General features: G+C 37.0%; 1 long non-coding RNA gene across 2 annotated transcripts in view; it reads right to left on the bottom strand.

The window, feature by feature from the left end:
- The window catches only part of LOC123583499, a 38,378-nt gene that overhangs the window by 15,809 nt on the left and 2,561 nt on the right, over positions 1-20,008 (bottom strand). Inside the window, exons 2-3 of one of the 2 annotated variants that reach the window (XR_006704909.1) lie at positions 10,168-10,252; positions 8,296-8,342 (exon numbers count right to left, since the gene is read on the bottom strand). This is a non-coding gene — a long non-coding RNA (uncharacterized LOC123583499). Of the gene's footprint in view, positions 1-8,295; positions 8,343-10,167; positions 10,253-20,008 lie in introns of those variants that run through there. The other variant, XR_006704908.1, reaches the window with a different exon arrangement.

The following is a 20,008-nucleotide window of genomic DNA, read 5'->3' as shown; positions in this document are numbered from 1 at the left end:
TTCCAGAGTGGCTGCACCAGTTTGCATTCCCACCAGCAGTGCAAAAGAGATCCTCTTTCTCTACATCGTCGCCAACATCTGTTTTTGCCTGAGTTGTTAATGTTAGTCATTCTGACGGGTGTGAGGTGGTATCTTATTTTTTAAAATAAATGTTTATATATATATATATATATATATATATAGAGAGAGAGAGAGAGAGAGAGAGAGAGAGAGAGAGAGTAGGGGAGGAGCAGAGAGAGGAGATAGAGAATCCCAAGCAGGTTCCACACTGTCAGCACAGAGCTCGACACGGTGCTCTATCCCACAAACCATGAGATCATGACCCGAACCAAAATCAAGAGGAGGATGCTTAACTGACTGAGCTACCCAGGCTCCCTGACTCTTTTTTTTTTTTTAACTTAAAAAAAAAAGCTTGTTTTTGAGAGAGAGCGAGAGGGAGCAAGTGAGTGTGAGTGGGGAGGGGCAGAGAGAGAGGGGAACAGAGGATCCAAAGTGGGCTCTGCACTGACAGTACAGAGCCTCATTCAGGGCCGAGCTGAAGTTAGATACCTTACCGACTGAACCACCCAGGCGCCCCAGGGATTTGCTTACTCTTATTAATGTTTCTTTATTCCAGGTACTAATTTATAGCCTAATAGGCTATCTGGTTTTTCTAAACAAAGATGTAAAGATTTAAAGAATAATATTGCATAAAATGGAATTAAATGGCTTTATTCGTATATTCAACAATATTTATCAAGAGTTTACCATGTGCCAGGCACTGTTCAGGAGGTTTGGGATACATCAGGGATCAAAACAGGCAAAACTCTCCACCCACCTTTTAGGGCAGTAATAGCCCCAATGAACAAGGATGTGCTACTGGCCAAAATACCTCAAACCCAATTAATTCCCTTTTTTTCTTTCACCTCCATTCTACTCTCAATTTTCTTTCTCCTCCAGGCTTCCTGCTTTTATTTCCATACCATGGAAAAGAAATGCAATAGGTGAATTGAATACGACTGTATGTAACTCCCAATCTTCTTGACATCAGTCGTAGGCTCTCAAGATGGAAAAGAATCATCCTGTCTTGATCAAAATATGTTTGCTTCTGGGTTAGGAGCCTGGTCATTATACTACAGGCTCCAGGGTGCTTGAATCTCTGTGATTCTCAGAATCACAGTTTCAAGGATTATAAATACTGGTGAACCCTCCTCTCTCCCACCTGTGTTATGCAGTCTGTATGGGTGAGCCAGCCCTTGGGTTGTTTCCCACCCAAACTCCTTCTGCTCTAGCTATTCTATGGCTTAATAATAATAATAATAAAAGACAGAGCAAAACATGACCTCAGTAACCAGGCCAAACTCTGGGGATAAGATTCTGGACATCTTGGAACATTAATCTCTAAGGAATAAGAGTATTCTTGTAGGGAATGGTCCATTATCTTGGATCAAAAGCTTGTCCACTTGTCTGTAGGTTGAGTATTAAATGTAATGAGAACTGGATTAAAAAAGAAAAAGATAATTATGAAACAGGCCTTAGACTAGACTTCCTGTTTGTGAGAATAATGCCTATAAATTCATCACTGGTGTGTCAAGCAAAAATGGCCAGCATTTCAAAAAAAATTAATGGGAGGAGAGTGTTTGAACCCCAGGTTTGGGGTGGGAAGAAAAGAGAGATGAAATTGGCGTTTGATTTTATGTTGAGTCCCAGTTTCTGGGCTTTTTACTTTGACATGTTTTTTAATGATAACATTTACCTAGCACAGTCTGTAATGTACTACAGTTAGAGACTGTCCTTTTATAACTTGTGTAGAACACTGAACTAAAAGGTACTAATGAAGTTTTTCACTCTACATTATCCCCCAACAGAGTAAGCACAATTCCCCTATCAAAAGGGCTGTTAGCTGACTTGGAAAAATTGGTAAATAATACTGAGTATAGGGATTTCTCAGAATCATTTCCTCTGGGACATCTTCATCTTTTCCATAGTTCTCTAAGTCAGTTTAAAACACTATTTGATCTTATAGTCAGCCTCTAGTAATTAGCCACATGTGGTTATTCAAACAGCCATTGAACTTTGTCCATGATTGTGCCATATTTTGGGATTATTTCCTTCACACTTTAATTAAAGGGAAACACGTTTAGACAGTCTGTAGAGGAGGGAAATGTGTATCTTTAATTTTTTTTTTTTTTTTAGCCTTTTTCTTTCTGTGACTCATCTCCTCTTCCTTCTCCTAAATCTTTAAGAAGTCAGGCTTTACTTAGCTCTTTGCAGCAAAGCAACATTGTCCAGGCAGAGTTTATACAAGAAGATAGGCTGCTATGAGCAGAGGGAATGGTATAAAGGGTGTGCCCCCTATGCAGAGCGGGCAAGTCAGATTTTTCAAGTTAAACAGATATTTGCTGTAGTAATTACCTTTTATCATTAATGACAGGCAATTGCCATAGCAACTGGCTGCCACCTGTCTCTCACACACCAGCTCTGTATGCTCTGAAACAAAATAAGAGAACACTGCAGTCAGTTGTGGAGCTACACGTCTGAGGAAGGAAGGAAACTCTATGTTGATATCAGAATCTAGCTACTGGTATGCATGGTTCCTTATGTTCATAAAAGCATTCGATAACAATAAAACTTAAGAGAACTTGAGTTTTTGAACAAATGAATGAACAGTGCTGACCTAGGACAGCGTAATGGGTAAGGGCACAGATCTGGAGTTGGAGAAGAGTTTGAATCCTAGCTTCTCCACTTACTGGCTGAGTGACCTCGGGCAAATGGCTTAACCTCCCCCTAAGTATCATAGGGTTAAACTCCTAGGTTGTTGAAAGGATTAAACTGGAGAATGTTTGTAAAGCACTTAGCCCAAGGTGAGCACTCCATCAGTGGTAGTTAAAAACATCTACTGCTTGGCAGCAGGTGACTCTAGCACATGGTAAGTGCAGGACACATGGCTCCTGTTAACTTAGTAAATTTGATTGCTAGTGGACCGCTGCTCCGGCAATCCGCGTCTTCATTGCATGCTCTAAAAGCTCTCCCTCCACTTTGTATGTATGGAGGCATATGCACAGAGGCACGTAGATGTAGCTTTTGAATAATATAATTTTGATCTCTACATTTTAGAAATGTCTTCTTGATACCCAAGAGTTCAGCAGGTCATTTACTCTTTCTAATGACACTGCATGTAGACAAATCTCTGTGACAGCTGAAATTGGTTTTTCCTTTGAATCTCCTTGATTATGTCTCAAACCTCTTTAGCACTCCTCCGTCCCCGAGCCTTGGCTTGGTGCTAAGGCCAATTAGAGACGTTAACCACTCCTCGCCCACAGTGGAGGCATGCGTCTATCTATCTGTCTATCTATCTATCTATCTATCTATCTATCTATCTATCTATCTATGTACCTACCTATTTATTTAATCATTGGGGTAATGAGGATATGCCAAATTTTCTTTTTCTTTGACCTCTGTCAAAGAAAACCTGAACCAGAACTAGCCTGATAAGGTGTGCATACAAACCTCTTTCCCTGCTATCATATGATCATAATATAAATTAAGATTTGTCCAAGCTTACACATGTTGCAGTGTGCAATCTAAAAATCACACGTTTCCTCCTTACTAGTAATTGAATGCTGTTCTAGATATTAGTGACCTAAAGCAGGATTCAGGGTCATTCTTAGTACCTAGGTGTCTATCATCCAGCATATTTGAATTCCATGACTTGCCCCCTCTTAAAGAACCTTCCACTGTTTGTTTTCTGTCTAAACTCACTGCTCTTTCTCAGTGCCGGCCTCCCCATTTCCCTTCTGAATTGCTGCAGCAGTCTACTGGCTGGTCCCTTCCTCTCCTATTCATCTTCCACACTGCAGTCAGCATGATTTTATAAAATGCTAATGTAATCATGTTACTGTCCGTAAAAAAGAACTTTTAGTGGGTTTCCATAACCTCCATGATAAAGATCCTTCACCATCTGCCATCACCTCTCTAGTCACATCTTCTATCGTTACGACTTTTCTCCAGGGATGCCAACTTACACCAAGCCATTCCATGCTTCTTGCCTCGGCTAATACCCTTCATCCTTCTTCATTCTTCAAAGTCCTGCACAGCTGTCATCTCTTCTTGGAGGGTTTCTCCATTTCTTTTCCCCCTAAAGATCGTAACTTCCTCCTTTGTACAGTTCTATATGTTGGTTACAATATTATTTATTTGAAAAATATTTAATTCTTCCTTATTAGGCTACTTGTGTTTCACAGGTAAGGTATGGGGTTTCATTCATTTTCAATACCCTTGGATCTGTTAATATCCTTAATAAGGTTTTTTATTGATGTAAAATACATATTTAGCATTTCTATGGATAGGTCTTTTAAAAAACAGTGCTAATGAAAGAGCTTTACTGAAATCATGTTTTTGTATCATTCCTGGATCCTCATAGAATTCACAAAATTATACGCTTGTTGTATCCTACTCTGAAAATAAAAAATATTAATGTTCTCTGTTTCTCATAATTAAAATTATTTTTTTATTTGATAACATGCTCATAAACATTTTATGTGATAAAAAGGCTCACACAATGTGAAAAAATTAGAATATAAAATTGTATGTCCAGGAACTCCAAATTTAGTAAAAAAACAAATATATATATAAGCTTAGAGAAAAAGGCACACTATATCAATGAGTGTTTTTTTGGGGGGGGTGGAAGGATTATAGATAATTTTTGTTTTCTTGTATGTTTATATTCTAAATTTTTTGCCAAGACCATGTATTTTCTGATCAGAAAATTTTTTTAATGTAATTGACATGGATGTTAAGTTACTTTTCCTCAGAAAGATTACCTAAATGTGCTCATTTTTGTTACTTAGGACAGAAGGTAGGGAAATGTTTTCAATTGTTTACCCATGTTCTTGATCCCCAAACCATTCCCTTTTGCTATGGGATTTGAACTTTATTGTAGGTTACAAATCACTATTTCCACTAGATGTCACCAAACTACTGACAAAAGTAGCTCATATGCTCCGTGCATATGCAAATGCATATGTATTATAAAAACATTAAACATCCCTTGTATTCAGTATTCCTTGGTATCACACAAAGCATTCAGAATTTGAAAAATTAGTAAGAAAATGCATATTACATAAGGTCTGGCCCCTTACATAACAAGTGAGGGCTTATATGGATCCTCTGGCTTTATTTAATCTATATTTTATTAGCTTCTTAATATAAATGTGAAGAGAAAATTGGTATCAGGGGCCTTGCTTAAATTTTTTTTTTATTATTTCTAGATGATTTCAAGCTCCCTTTTTATATAATAACGAAGTAAAAGAAGGTCAGAATCCTGAAACTCCTTTCTGAAGAATACTTTTTAACCTAATACAACTTTTATCATTCAGAATGAGTAGCTCCTTGGTTAATGAGTAGAGATACCTTTCAGTATTAGGATTCTTTTCAGAACATTTTAATTTATTGTAAAGCTGTTTGCAGCTCACTTTATGTTTCAGAAAGCAAAACAAGTAACTTTTCCTTGAGGAATGAAATAAAGCATCTCTAATCTACCAAAGGGCAGTTAGAAAGCCACGTTTCTTTAAATGTATGAACCTATTTACTCTGTAGGTTCAAAACTGGTCTTTTTAATGATTGGCTCAGTTAACAACTAAAGTGGGGGGTTGGAGAAAGCTTGTTTCCAATCATTTCTGCTTGGGAATGAAAATGATTGGCCAATCAAAAGACATTTAAATTAGTGAGCTCTTGGAAAGAAATCCATGTACTGTCTCCTACATTACTGCTATCTTTTTAAAGATGTGATGCATTATTTTTCTTATGCTTTACCATGGGATGACAAGGAATAACATAACAGTATATAAACCAAAAACTCTGACTAAATTTCTCAGATTTTTTCTTTCTCTAAAATATTTTTTTAATTGTTACTCTTTTAAAATAGCACATGCTAATCTTTTAGTCTTAATGATTTTTAACTACTGTCTATTTAAAATTTCCTCTGTCCCTTTTAATGGCTATTGTACCATATTAATATTCTCAGTGTTAATTCAAAAATAACAGAGCACTACTGATGATAAACCTGGGTTTATCTATGGGAAGATAGTCACCCTTAATTTCAAAAGGAGAGAAACCGAACCAAACCAAATCATCCTACACATACATATCTTAGATAATTTTGGAATCACTTTTAAAGAAAAAGACATTGGTCATCAGATTTCAAATGTTATCAATCCAAAGTAAATAAATATGCATTTCATTAAGGATCTTAACTTTCACTAGCTGAGGAATATTAGGGTTAGCACAACAAATTTTTATTTTGTTTTGTGCAAAAATTATGAATTACAAACATTATGGATATATATATCATGGTAGGGAGAGTAACGTCAGTATTACAGGATTCTGGTTTCTACAAGCATTCATCAGTTACAACCTGAAACTTGTATGGTTTGTGCCCTGAACACTGTTTTGCTGATTACACATATACAGTTTCATTATAGAATAAAGTCAGACCTATGTTAGATCCTCTTGCAATACTGTAATATGTAACCGTAATTTAGTTCTGCTGCTCTAGGCATCTCCTTCAAATTTTTCTACTTGAACCTTTCACATGAAATATTCATCTGAGTCCCTCTGATATGGTGACAAGCCTCAACTGTAAAGTGGAGAAGCTGTTTTTGAATGTCCTTCTCCAGATATCTGGATTTCCTTTTCTATAGTACTTGAAAAATGAATAGCTTCCATCAGCTATATATAAGACCTAATAAACTTATGCCCTTGCCATGTTTTACAATGTTAGTATTCCTTTCCTGTGGCCACCAAAACTTCTCTATTTGAGCTCCAAAGAATACTGCATTTACTCTAATCATGCTATTTTCATATTCCCTGCCTCCTTGCTATAATTAATTACTGAATATAGGTAGAGACAGGATTTTATTGGTGGGCCCTCATCCATGAAATTACTCTGATTCCTCAGAGTCTAAGACTGCAACTCTCCATCTTTGGAAATGAAAGTTCATTTTAGGGTGGGTTAATTTCTATAAAAATATTTGTAGTAATTTGCTGCAGTTCTTTAACTTTCCATATTTTAAAGAGTATTCCAGGGCAGACTTGCTGTGAAGGAGTTAGGTTTTATAAATGAAAGATACTAGTATCCACACAATTTGGTGAAAAAGAAGTCCGGCACTAAATTTTATATCATTGTTTGCTTTGGGAGTCAGCCATGAAAATTTGCTCAGCTCATTGCTAAAGGATATCGAAACACATTTCTTGCCGACATGGCGTCATCTGTGGTGTGGATAGAACCTTCATGCTGACAAATACTGCATACATGGCTGTTAGAGCCAGTAGGCACTCCTGATGATTAACTATAAAAATGTTTTTGACTCTGGTTGCTGACAAGAATGACAATGCTTTGGCCAGACTGGCCTCCTTCTGGACACCAAAGGATGTTCCAGTCTTGGTTTTACCATCTGGTTTCAATACAAGCCAGGAACGATGGAAAGAAGAGAGAGAGTCTTTTAAAGAGGCAGCAATAGACCAATTCTTCTGGCTGTCTCATCTTTCTTTGGTAAATGAAAAATGCACTTAGGCTTGGAGAAAAAAGCAACAACTTAAGAAATTTTATTTTCTAGAATAGATAGAGGTGTTTTGAACATCCCCATAAGGCAAAGGAATCTGTGTGAGTCACAAATAAGTTTTATGTGGAAAAGACAGTTAAATGCTTATATTACAGAGCTGAAGTTTAGTACGCCTGAAGGGAGACCAAGCATATATTTTATAGTAATCATTTACTTCTAAGCAAACTTAAATTTATTCACCTGATGTAACAATACCTAGTTCAGCAAATGATAATAAAAGCAGTAATAATAATAATAATAAAAATAATATTTCTGTAATCCTTTCGATTTCCAAAAGGCATTCAACTAGATTATTTCCTTTAATCCTCACAAAAATTTTCTACTACAGGTATTATTTTTATAGCTTCAATTAACACACAAGGAAACAAACTCAGACTAACTTATTTATCCATGGTCACACAGCAAGTGGCAGGGGTGGAGGGAATGGAGGAATTCTAATTCTGGTGACCTGTCACAAAGTCCCTATACTTTCTACTACCTCAGATTGCATCATTTCTTCCTGGCAACATTTTCATTGTTCAAGGAAAGTCAGGTTAATTCTATGACTACAACTTAAAGTATAAAATACTCTTTTTTTAAATTTAAGTTTTATAATTAAGTTTATTTATTTATTTTCAGAGAGAGTCAGAGGGAGCTGGGGAGGGGCAGAAAAAGAGGGAGAGAGAGAATCCCAAGCACGTTTCACTCTGTCAGTACAGAGCCAGATGTAGGGCTCGAGCCCATGAACCATAAGATCATGACCTGAGCAGAAATTAAGAGTCAGACATTTAACCAACTGATCTACCCGGGTGCCCCAAGAATAAAATATTCTTATTCCTCATGTAATTTGCCATGATTTTGCATGGAAGACTTTTTTTTTTAATGCCATGGGCTATTTTATCAATAAATGATGAGAACTTGAATTGTGTAGGAAGTATGGTCCAGGCTATAATTGACTTGTGTGGGAAAGTACAGATAAAGCCTGGTATGCTGGAGTTCAAAAGGGCTTATTTGGACAGTGGTGTTGCTTGAAAAATGCATGAAACAAATCCCTACATTTCTCTTGTCTCAGTTGCTTCTTTTCCCATTCCTCACATCTGTAATGTCCTTGCCTCTATGCAAACTGAATTGTTCTTTCATAAAGAGGAAGAGAGTAATGATAGAGATAAAAGATAAACCTATCTCTATTTAGTATAGTAACTGACACATAGTAAGTAACGTATAGATGTTTTTATTTCAGAGCCAAGATTAAACTCTGACTATTCCTTGAAGCTTTCTTTGGAAATTCAGACCCATAGCTTTCTCCTTTCTTTGAATTGCTACCATACTTATTGATGATCCAGCAGATAATTTTTAATAAATTAAGTTTTAATAAATTAAGTAATAAATTAAATTACTTAATAAATAACATTTAATAAAATTTTATTTGTCCTCCAGTTGCTATATGCATGTTCGTTTTCTCTTTCCTATCAGATTATAAATTGATTGGGGTTATAAATCATGAGTTATACTTTTATTATAAAGTCCATAATGAATATTGCTGGTATGTAATGATGTTTTGAACAAATTCTTGTGGGTTACTTAAAAAGTAAGACATAGGGATATGTGAACTAGCAGTCTTATTTAGATACAGAAGGACAGATTTGGGAGTGAGGATGGGTGAAGGTAGAGAGGAAGAGAGAAGGAAAATGACTGACCCCCTGTATTATGTAACAGGCATTCTGCTAAGTCATCAAATGTAATCCTCCTAACAACCCTATCTTTATTTTATATAAGAAGAGAAAAGTGATGTATGATAGCATTTGTTTCCTTATCTGAGGCTCGGGGTAGGTGGGTAATTGGGAACCATTCTGAGAAAAGCTGGATATAGATGTACCAAGAACTACACAAAGCCAAAACTACATGAAATCAAGCTTAAGAGAGGCTCTTTACTAGTATCATTTGTCTTTTTCACTTTGAATGCTCTTTTCTCAGGAGCATTGGCTTCTAGGTCTCAGTTGCTAAATTTGCTGGTGACCCTCGACTTTTCCTTGAAGAACTTTCTGAGGGCCACCTTCTTCAAACCTTCACTTGGGTCTGTTGGTTTTGGGCTGCTCACTAAGGAAAGCAAGAGACAGGAAAGCTGTTTAGCTCTGCCTTCATGGGTTTTCATGTTGGTACCCTCTTTGGAGGCCACTTCCAGCCCCTCTGTGGGCATTTGGATCAAGGAGAATGATATGGAGTGATAACATAATGTTTACTTTTGGTCAAAATGAAGCAGACCAACTTGGTTCCTACCATGCGGGGAATAGATACCAGGATGGAATTTGGCATGTGTGGGCAGGTACCAAGATAAACTATTTGTCTTTGTTTCACTTGTTCTTCCCCCAAATCAGCAGAAAGCCTGGCTAGTTTAGCAACAATGCATCTTTTAATAATTATCAAATATTATGGATAAGTTATAAGGCCTCTGAGCTTGTTTTGATTGGTGATGCCTTTAAAAAATACATTATAGAGTCACAGGATTGGAAGGAACCTAAAGAACTCTGGCATTGTGAGGCAAAGACTATAGAGATCAGTGGTTATCAGGATAGAACACATACACTACCTGTGTCAGGAATGGTGTTGGTTGGAAAGTGGTAAATAAAGATTAGATTCCTGGGCCACAAATGGAACTTCCTGAATCAGAATCTCTGCAAACAGAACACAGAAATCTGCATTTTAAAATACGTTCCCTAGATGAGAACCACTGCCATTGACTGTGAAGCCCACTTGTTCTATTTGCCTGCAGTGGTGACCTCCAGAATTGATGACAAGGAGGGCCTTGTCTCTGAAAAGGTGGTGCTGTTTAAAAAAAAAAAAAGAAAAACAACAAAAAAACCAGATGTGCTTATTCATATCAGAAGGAAAGGTATAGATATTCACTAAACAAACAATGATTGGAGCATGTGCTGTGTATATGTCCCTGTGACAGGTACCCACATGAAACGAGACCTAGAACTCCTATTGATGATTCTAGATACAAACCAACACATACCTTATTACAGCATAATGTGATATTGCTATTGGGAGTTGTATACTATGAGGGCAATTAGGCAACATGGGTCAAGGACCTTAAAAATGTACATTAACAATATAATTTCATGTCTATAAATTCATCTTTTTTCAAGTTTATTTATTTATTTTGAAAGAGAGAGAGAGAAGCAGAGAGGAGAGGGAGAGAGAGAATCCCAAGCAGGTTCTGTGCTGTCAGCATAGAGCCTGATGCAGGGCTCCATCTCACAAACTGTGAGATCATGACCTGAGTTGAAACCAAGAGTCAGATGCTTAACTAACCAAGCTACTCAGGTACCGCTATAAATTCATCTTAAGGAAATAAGTATAGGTAGCTACTTAAGAACAAACTAATTTATTTACCATGAATTCACATGTACTTCCTCATTGGATGCTCTTAAAATCCCTAGGAATTAGGTCAAATTATCTTCCTTTTACAGATGAAAGAACTAAAGCTTTGAGATGTTAAGAGATTTATCCAAAATTATACCATTAGAAAGTGACAGGACCCAAATCTCCCTCTGCTGGGCACCAAAATTTATGCCCTTAACCACTGAGCTTTATCCTTTCATGAGTACAACTGCATGGATAGTTATGGCAGAGTGGTGTTTTAATGTTCAAATGAAAATATCTTAATTTTCAGCATCAGGGGATTGGTTAAATAAATTATACTATGGCCACATAATAGGATAACATATTCAGATATTCAAAATTGCACTAGGGATAGTGTGTCCTAGAGATAATTTAAGCCAAAACATGAAATATTTTCAAACAGTTCATTATACGTTATATATGTTTCAATGTAGTCATATTAAGATAGAATTACAAAATTGGAAAGCTGATAATGTAGCCAGAATTAACCAAATCATCCTGGTCTCCCACAGTGGAGAAGTTCTTGATCACCTGAATTCCACCTGTCTCCACTGGAGGCGCTAAATGCCATGGTGGTACAGAGAGGTAATTATAAAGAATTGGGTTCTTGTCAGTCTAACCTAACTGGATTCCTGATATTCTCCAAGGGCCTCGCTTAGTAGAATGACTCTGACTCTGAACCCTGTTTGACTGAATGAAGGATGATGAAAAGGGATATGTCCAAGCCCAGGAGGACATCATCAGTGGTCACCTCGACTACCAGAGTGCAAATTGTATCTGACCACCAGAGCCAAGAGGTGATCGCATAATGGGTTGTCAGGTCAGTATATACCTGGCCTTGCTGTCTTACTCTGTACAAGATTTTGACATAAATGCTGGGAGTATGCTTTATAAGCTCTCTAGTGGGCCAGGAAGATATTAACATTTAAAAATTCAGGGGTGCCTGGGTGGCTCAGTCAGTTAAGTGTCTGACTCTTGGTTTCTGCTGAGGTCATGATGTCACAGTTTGTGAGTTTGAGCCCCACATCAGGCTCCGTGCTGTCAGTACTGAGCCTGCTTGGGATTCTCTCTTTCCCTCTCTTACTGCCCCTCCCCTGCTCTCTCTCTCAAAACAAATAAACAAACTTAAAAAAATTAAAAAAAACCAAATACTTAAAAAAATTTTTAAATGCAAAATACTGTATTTGTAAAATATAAAATTAACTAAGAAGCTGAGATACTTATGGTATATTCTCAATTTGCTGGAATTTAACTACTTAGAGCCCTCTGTTAACTGATGTGCATGTGTGTGTTCACTCATGGGATCTCAGCAATATTATGAGAAAGAAGTGATTGATAATCAGTAAACTTGTGTCAGGACTAGAATTTTTTTTTAATATCAAGACAAAGGTATATTCCAAGTTCAGCTCATCTTTACCAGGGATAGAAATTGTTTTATATATTTAACTGAATTATTTGCATTTTTAATTTCATGGGTTAAAGGAGAAAGTATGTACTACTTAATGCTGAATTAATCAGACTATTAAATTAACATTTCAATTCCATAACCATTCTAGATAATGGAAGGTTTTTTTTTTAACAACTAAAAAATAGTTTATTGCAGAAAAATGCTGTTATCTGAGCTTTTATTTATTTTTATTTATTTTTGTTTCAAGTTTTTATTCAAATTCTAGTTAGTTAACATATAGTGTAATATTGGCTTCACGAGTAGAATTTAGTGATTCATCGCTTACATGTTAACACCCAGTGCTCAAAACTGGACAGCAACATGCGGAAGAATGAAACTGGGCCACTTTCTTACACCATACACAAAAATATATTCAAAATGGATGGAAGTTTTATTATCCTAGCCAGATTCATTGTCTTACCCACATCTGTTTTTAAGAAATAAAAGAGGGAAAACTGAGAACAAACTGAGGGTTGATGGGGGGTGGGGGGGGGTAGGTGATGGGCATTGAAGAGGGCATCTTTTGGGATGAGACTTGGGTGTTGTATGGAAACCAATTTGACAATAAATTTCATATATTAAAAAAAAATAAAAGAGGGATATGAGGGACTTACGTCTCAGGTATTATCAACAGACAGTAATTCTATCAGATAATGCCTCAGTCTTTTATTTTCCTCTGCCTGTGAAGACTGTATATATGTGTATACATAAATACATGCATCTCCTTGTTGTCAAGAGATAAACATATTTAAATAAGGACATACAGAGCTCCCCCTGTAATTGTAAGCTGCAACAGCACTGAACTTTCTGTGACTTAAGACGAAGCACTTCATTATCCAAGTCACATTATCATCTGGAAAGAGTTGGCTGTGTTTAAACTGTGCTTAACTGTATTTAAAATGAAATACAACATATTTACATGTTCTCCCCTACTTTATTATAAAGTTTACACTTTAAAATTCTTAAATAGAAAATGTTTCCCAGAGCTAAGATTTGTATGTGTTCCTTTGACTTAGCTGCAAGAATCAATCAGATCATGTTAAGGTGCACAATAAGGCTCTTTTTTGAAGACTGTTATTAAATATACATAAGAATAGACACTTTTTTTGTGTTCAGAAATAAAGAGAAAGAAAGTGCTCTGTGTTTTTGAAGATTGAAATCCTTCAAAGCTCTTTAGTGTGCAAGAAAACAAAAGGCTATTGTAAACTGAAGCTCTGAAACAGCGACAGCGGCTAAGTAATTAATTGCTCATTCATGAAAGAGAAAGTATAAGTGAGAGGCAAAAGTTAACCCCTCGAAATGAAGTGTGCGGTTAACAAAACAGATACCAGCTTCTCTGTTTTTAAACATGATGATCCTCTTTGTGCTGCTGGTTGCTCTGTTTTGAGGACTAGTGGCAATGGTTGATGTCACCACACCCATCTTGCAAAAAAAAGACACCAACATGCATCTAAAGACTTAATTTTTTCTCTCAGAGGAAGAGCTTGGTGTTGATGGTACCATATTGTGAAAGCCAAGCTAAAGGAATATTCTGTAACTAATGTCTAACACTTTTAATACAGTATATTGATGATGATCTCTATGATTAGAGTACCTAATTAAAATATATATGAATGTATATACCCACATATATGGTAGAAATAATTAATAAGCTTCCAGGAAACTGTGAACAAATGCTAGAAATGAAGACTATGTAGGATTTTCTCTAAAACAGTCAAATTAAGTGATCAATCCTATTTAGAAAGGCTTTTCAATGTATTTCATGCCTCAGGGAATCTTGCTCCAACCAAGAGCTGTGGCTGGTAGCTACTCTGTCTACATTTGCAACAGCTTGAGCTATGCCATCTCACAGGGTTTAAGGAAATTGCTGCCAGCATAAAGCAAGTAATTCCCTCCCTTTGGTCCTCAAGAATTGCAGGAAACTATAATTTCTCATTATCAAACCGTCTGCTCTATACCATCCTGCTGTACCTTCGAACTGTGAGCCTTATTCACAATCACCTTTTTGTCTTAAGCGCAGGTGTATATGTATTTTGATGTGACAAAATCACACCTAGTTGTCAGCAGTATAACATCTTCCTAAGGTGATGTAGAGAAATCTAAAGCAGATTGAAGGGTGCCTAAAAAGTTCTCATCATGTTAAATATTAAAACCTTGAATGATTTCACTTTTAAAAGTTCACACATTTAAGTTAGTTGGAAAATCAAGTACCTACTTGGGTTTCACCCAAAATATTTGTTCGCTTTGTCCAAAAGAGCCTAAGGCACTGTTTCCTGAATTTAAAACTCAGAAGCCATTTTTCCATGAAAACATTGTAAAAAGTGGTTATGGAGTTTCTTGGTTGACATGTGAAGGTAATTATTATCTTCAATAATATATCTATGAGAAAATGTATTCAGAGTGCCCTAAAATGTCAGGGCAGGTCATTCTCCCCATCCTAAGTCAGAGCCCTTCCTAGTCTGCAACCACAGGACTTGGAGTGTTGGGGACTGAAGGCACCAGTGGTGGTTCCTGTGGCCAGAGAAGAATTTTTAGCAGGATAGGGTGTTGAATGAGCATGGCTATGGGACTGGAACGGGAGTCAGGGGGCTGAGATGCCCAGGGTGATAGGGATGATAGGAAATGGCTGGGGGAAATGATACCCCCCAGGGGCCTAAAGTTCTGACCTTATCTTCACCAATCCCCTGTGCATGGCAGAAAGTCGGGGGGGGGGGGTGGTGCAGTGGCAGTGGTTTTCTCCCTCTGAAGGGATAAGAACTTTGTGGTAGCAGTAACAGCAGAGGGAAGGGGAATTCCTATTTTAGTCTAGATGGGGTCCTATTTGCATGTGTGGGACATAAGTAAGCTGGGGACCTGTCTGTGATAAGTATTTTTTTTTTATCTTCTTAATTCTGGCTGCAAATGATCAGTGATACCTAAGAGAAGTTCTTATAAAAAATAAAAGATTATGTGATCATTTGTTCAGTGAACAAAAAGTTATCGAAGGCCTATTTTGTATAAAACACTGGCTATCTTAAATTCCTTTAGGAACTAATTGGGTACAAAGCAATGTAGTAGATATTTTAAATGGCAAAGTATATCCTAGTGGCAATGTTTCTTAACTCCAGGAGCTTCCAGTAGTGGGGAAGTTAATATTCTCTACTTTATCTGATGCGAATTACTGTAACTGTGAGGATGTAGACAGAGCATGGGAAGCCTTTAGAGGATGGAGAGGTCACTTCTCCATAGAGAAGTTGGAGAAGGCACTATGGACATAGTGATGTTTGAACCACGTATTGAAGGATGAATATGACAGAGATATAAGGTAGGATATTCCAGTCAAGGTGTAAAATGAATACTTGGATTAGGTTGTTTTCAGTGGGAACGAAGAATAAAGCATAGAAGTGAGAGATACGAATGCAGAGTCTATAGGTCTTAGCAGCTGGTTGGATAAAAAGAGTGAAAAAATGTTATGATTTTTGAGCTGGAGTGATTGTGAAGATACTAAGATTGTGACAGATAGAGAAAACATAAGAGAAAGTTTGTATGCTTCATTTAAGTCAAATTGAGACTGAGCAAACTTTTCCATCTATTTAGGTAGACTGCTTCATTCCAGCAGTAAGGAATGAAGGACCGGAGCTGTGGAGAGATGCTGGGGCAGAGAGTTTCAAGTCCTACAGAAATCAGGGGTTGGATAAGATCACCAACAGCTCCAGAAGGTAAAAGGATCAGAAATACATCTTTGAGGGGCATATCTTTCCTTTACGGGACAGGAGGGGGGAAAAAGGTGTTCAGAGAGATGAGGAACAGGGAATTACAAGAAAATGTGGTTATCATTACCACAAAACAAAAAGATTTAGTTTCTTGAGCACAAATAAGCATCTACCTCCTAGATTAGTAGCAAGAAACTTTTTGGTAACTTTTAAGAGAAGAATTTTAATAATGTGATGAAACTGGGTGCCAGATGGCAAGGGTCAGGGAGCAAGACTGGGGCAGGAAATGGAGGCTGCATGGAAAAGGAAAGAAAGAAACTGTTTCACTGTGAGAAACACTGTTGTAGGTCAAGGGACAAGACAGATCAAAATGCAAATGTGAACAGGTTGCTGTCCTACACAAAAATATTCCGTGGCTGCTTAAGGTTTAAAAGATACAGTTCCTTATTTTTTCTTAATGTAGATTTTCTTTCTTATTGAGATATAATTCATGTACCATAAAAGTCTCAATTTTAAAATATACAATTCAGTTTTCAGTATATTCTTAGAATTGTACAACCATCCCACTAACTGATTCAGAATATTTTCATCACCTTCCATCAAAACTCCATCCCGGTTAACAGTCACTCCCCATTCACCCCTCTTCCCAGCTCCTCGCAACCATGAATCTACCTTCTGTCTCTATGGGTTTGCCTATCCTGAACATTTTGTATGTAAATGGAATATTATAATGTATGCTTTTTGTGTCTGGCTTCTTGCACTTAGCATAATGTTTACAAGGTTTACTCATATTGTGGTATTTATCAGTACTTCATTCTTTTTTATGGATAAATAATATTCCAATGCATGAATACACTACATTTTATGTATTTTTTCTTTGCTTGGTGGGTGTTTAGGTTGTTCCTATCTTTTGGCAATTATAAATAATGCTGTTGTGAACATTTGTGTGCAAGTATTTGTGTGAACATGTTTTTATTTCTCTTGGGCATATACCAAGGTGTGGTATTGCTGGGTCATATGGCAACATAAACGTATGATTAACATATGATTAAACTGTTTTCCACAGTAGGTGTCCCATTTTACATTTCCACCAGCAGTGTAGGATGGTTCTGAGTTCTTCACATCCTTGTTAACATGTTATTATTTATCTTTTTGATTAAAGCCATATTAGTGAGTGTGAAGTAGAATCTCATTGTGGTTTTCATTTACATTTCCGTGATGATTAATGCTATTGAGCATCTTTTCATGTGCTTATTGGTCACTTGTATATCTTACTTGGAGAGATATCTATTCAAGTACTTTCCCCAGTTTTTAACTCAACTATTTGTCTTTTTATTGTTGAGTTGTAAGAATTTTTTATATATCTTGATATTAGATGCTTAATGGATAAATGATTTACAAATATTTTCTCCCTTTATGTGGGTTGTCTTTTCACTTTTTACATAGTATCCTTTGAAGTTCCCATTGATAGGCCACCTAAAGACCTCCAGATCTGCTCCCAATCGCTCTTCCAGTTTTACCTTTCTTGAGCTCTCATTCTACCCTTCTAATGAGATGTATTCACTTTCTATTTTTGAAAACAACTAAGTATGGTCACCATGATAATGCCACTCTCCCTATTCCAAAACATTTCTCATTTCCTCTACAACTGTCTCAATCCTTGGTATCCTGTAAAGCCCTCCTCAAATTCTGCCTCCTTTTTGGAATCTTCATTGACTGACAGTCTTAGCTTGGAGTACTCCCTTCCTTTAAATTCTTGCAGTCAGTACTTTCTGTTGTTGCTACCAAACATTTGGCACTTAGCATAGGATTACGTTGTCTTATTCTTAACAATTTTTTCAGCATACATTTTTACCCAGATGAAAGTGGATCTTTTGCCTTGCATATTTATGTTTAAATGTTTGTCTGAGAGAGAGAGACAGAGAGACAGAGAGAGAGAGAGAGAGGTTTTTATTTAAATTTGTTTTGGGAACAGCTCTCTAATTTACCTTTAAAACAATGACACATGATTGGCACTAAATCAATTCTCTCTCACACAAATTCATATTTATTCCTGATATTAAATATGTTTAGCAAACTACCTTTCTTCAATAAAAATAAACATTTGCAGTTTAAGTTCTGAATGTGATTCTAAAAGAAGAATATTGGTAGGAAAACTGATTCCACAAATTTTAATACTCAAAATGGATTCACTGCAATTTATTAATATTCTTTTAATTATATTTATTATTGCATGAAAGACAATTAGGGAAACATCTGAAAACACAGTTATTTCCAGTGTTATGATGAGGCTGCCTTTCTGAAAGGAATATTATAGAAATCAACCATTAATGTGGAGATTGGAAGAACAATCTGAATATTGATGGCTTCCAGCAGGAATACTGAGAAAGGAGTGAAGATTAAAACTAGGCCATAGTCCTGGAGGAGCAGGTTATGGAGGGTTTTAATTTTGTCTGACTTTGTCTAAAATGGTGGGAGATGTCACTAATAAATGATACTTAATCCATGGATAAATACAGAGAAAGGAGCAAAGAATAAAACCTGAAGTGATCAAGAATCACATCAGAGAAGGATCAGAGAAAACACTCCCCCCTTTCATATTTCTTTTAATTAATATATTTATTAATTTTATTTTAGAGAAAGAGAGTGCACAAGCAGGGGAGAGTGCGGGGGGGGGGGAGAGGGAGAGAGAGAGAGAGAGAGAGAGAGAGAGAAAGTATTTTAAGCAGGCTCAATGCTCGGTGCAGAGCCCGACGTGGGGCTCGATCCCACAACCCTGGGATCATGACCTGAGCTGAAATCAAAAGTCAGATGCTTGACCAACTGAGCTACCCAGGTACACTTCATATTTCTTTAACTAGAAAGGTAAACTCTCATGTTGCATTTTCACATTGGTGATGGAGAACATAATATTGTCTTTTTCTCCTTCCTGGAAAATTGTCATATTTATGTTTGGGATTTAAAGCAGAAGAAAAAAATGGGAATTGGATATTTACTTTCTCTGTAATCCTTCTCCACCACATTAAGCAAGAGGTTTTACATATAGCTGAGGAGGCCATGTACCTGCCGAAAGAACTCAAGGCCAAGATCTTGGTATAAATTACAGATAAAGAAAAGTATTTATCAAGATAGTTTCCCTACTCGCTCCCCTGCCATTCCCTTACCGAAGGGGGAAAATAAAAATTTTCTTTGGATGGAGTAAGAGAAAGTGGGGTGTTAGACAGAAAAGCAGGGATCTACAGGTCACTGAGCAGGGACCCTGCCTCCTGCCATCTCCGTAGGCAGACTCTCAGGGCAGAGGAACCGAACCTTTGACATACCTTGCAACCTGAGCAATGAAGATGCATGTCTTATCTTCTAGAAAGTGTCTCAGCAAATGACAAGGCCTGGAATTCCTTATACTCCTGGTGTGGTATAGCAGCAACAGAATGCCTATGATGACAAGATTATGTCGGGCCTGAAAAGAGTCTGAGATAATCCACCAAAACTTGCATTTCCCAGACCAAGAGTAACCTGCTGGTATTGCACATTTTCCTGGTCCCTGAGGGAGGTATGCAGAAGTCAGTCAAGGGAGAGTAGGCAAACCCAGAGACTTCACAATAGTAACAAAGAGATGCTATAGTGGAAGGCAGATTAGAGCACACAATTCAGGAGTAGTGGTATGTCATTGATGGTTGTCACCATGGAAGGAGATGATAACTGAGGACTAGATGTATTATATGAACATCCCAGAGGATGTCATGGTAGACAGATGCTAGGTGATGATTAGAGCTCTTCCCCAGATGCATGGATAATACAGAAGCACCTTAGATTGTAGACGTTCCTCTAGGGGAAAGAGGAGGAAGGGAAAGTTTATCTGTAACTGCCTAGGATTACATTTCTGT

The sequence above is a fragment of the Leopardus geoffroyi genome, chromosome B3 (genome assembly GCF_018350155.1).
Source record: "Leopardus geoffroyi isolate Oge1 chromosome B3, O.geoffroyi_Oge1_pat1.0, whole genome shotgun sequence".
NCBI classification, from domain to species: domain Eukaryota; kingdom Metazoa; phylum Chordata; class Mammalia; order Carnivora; family Felidae; genus Leopardus; species Leopardus geoffroyi.
Note: the sequence above shows the minus strand (reverse complement) of the source record. Positions and strands in the feature narration are given on the sequence as shown.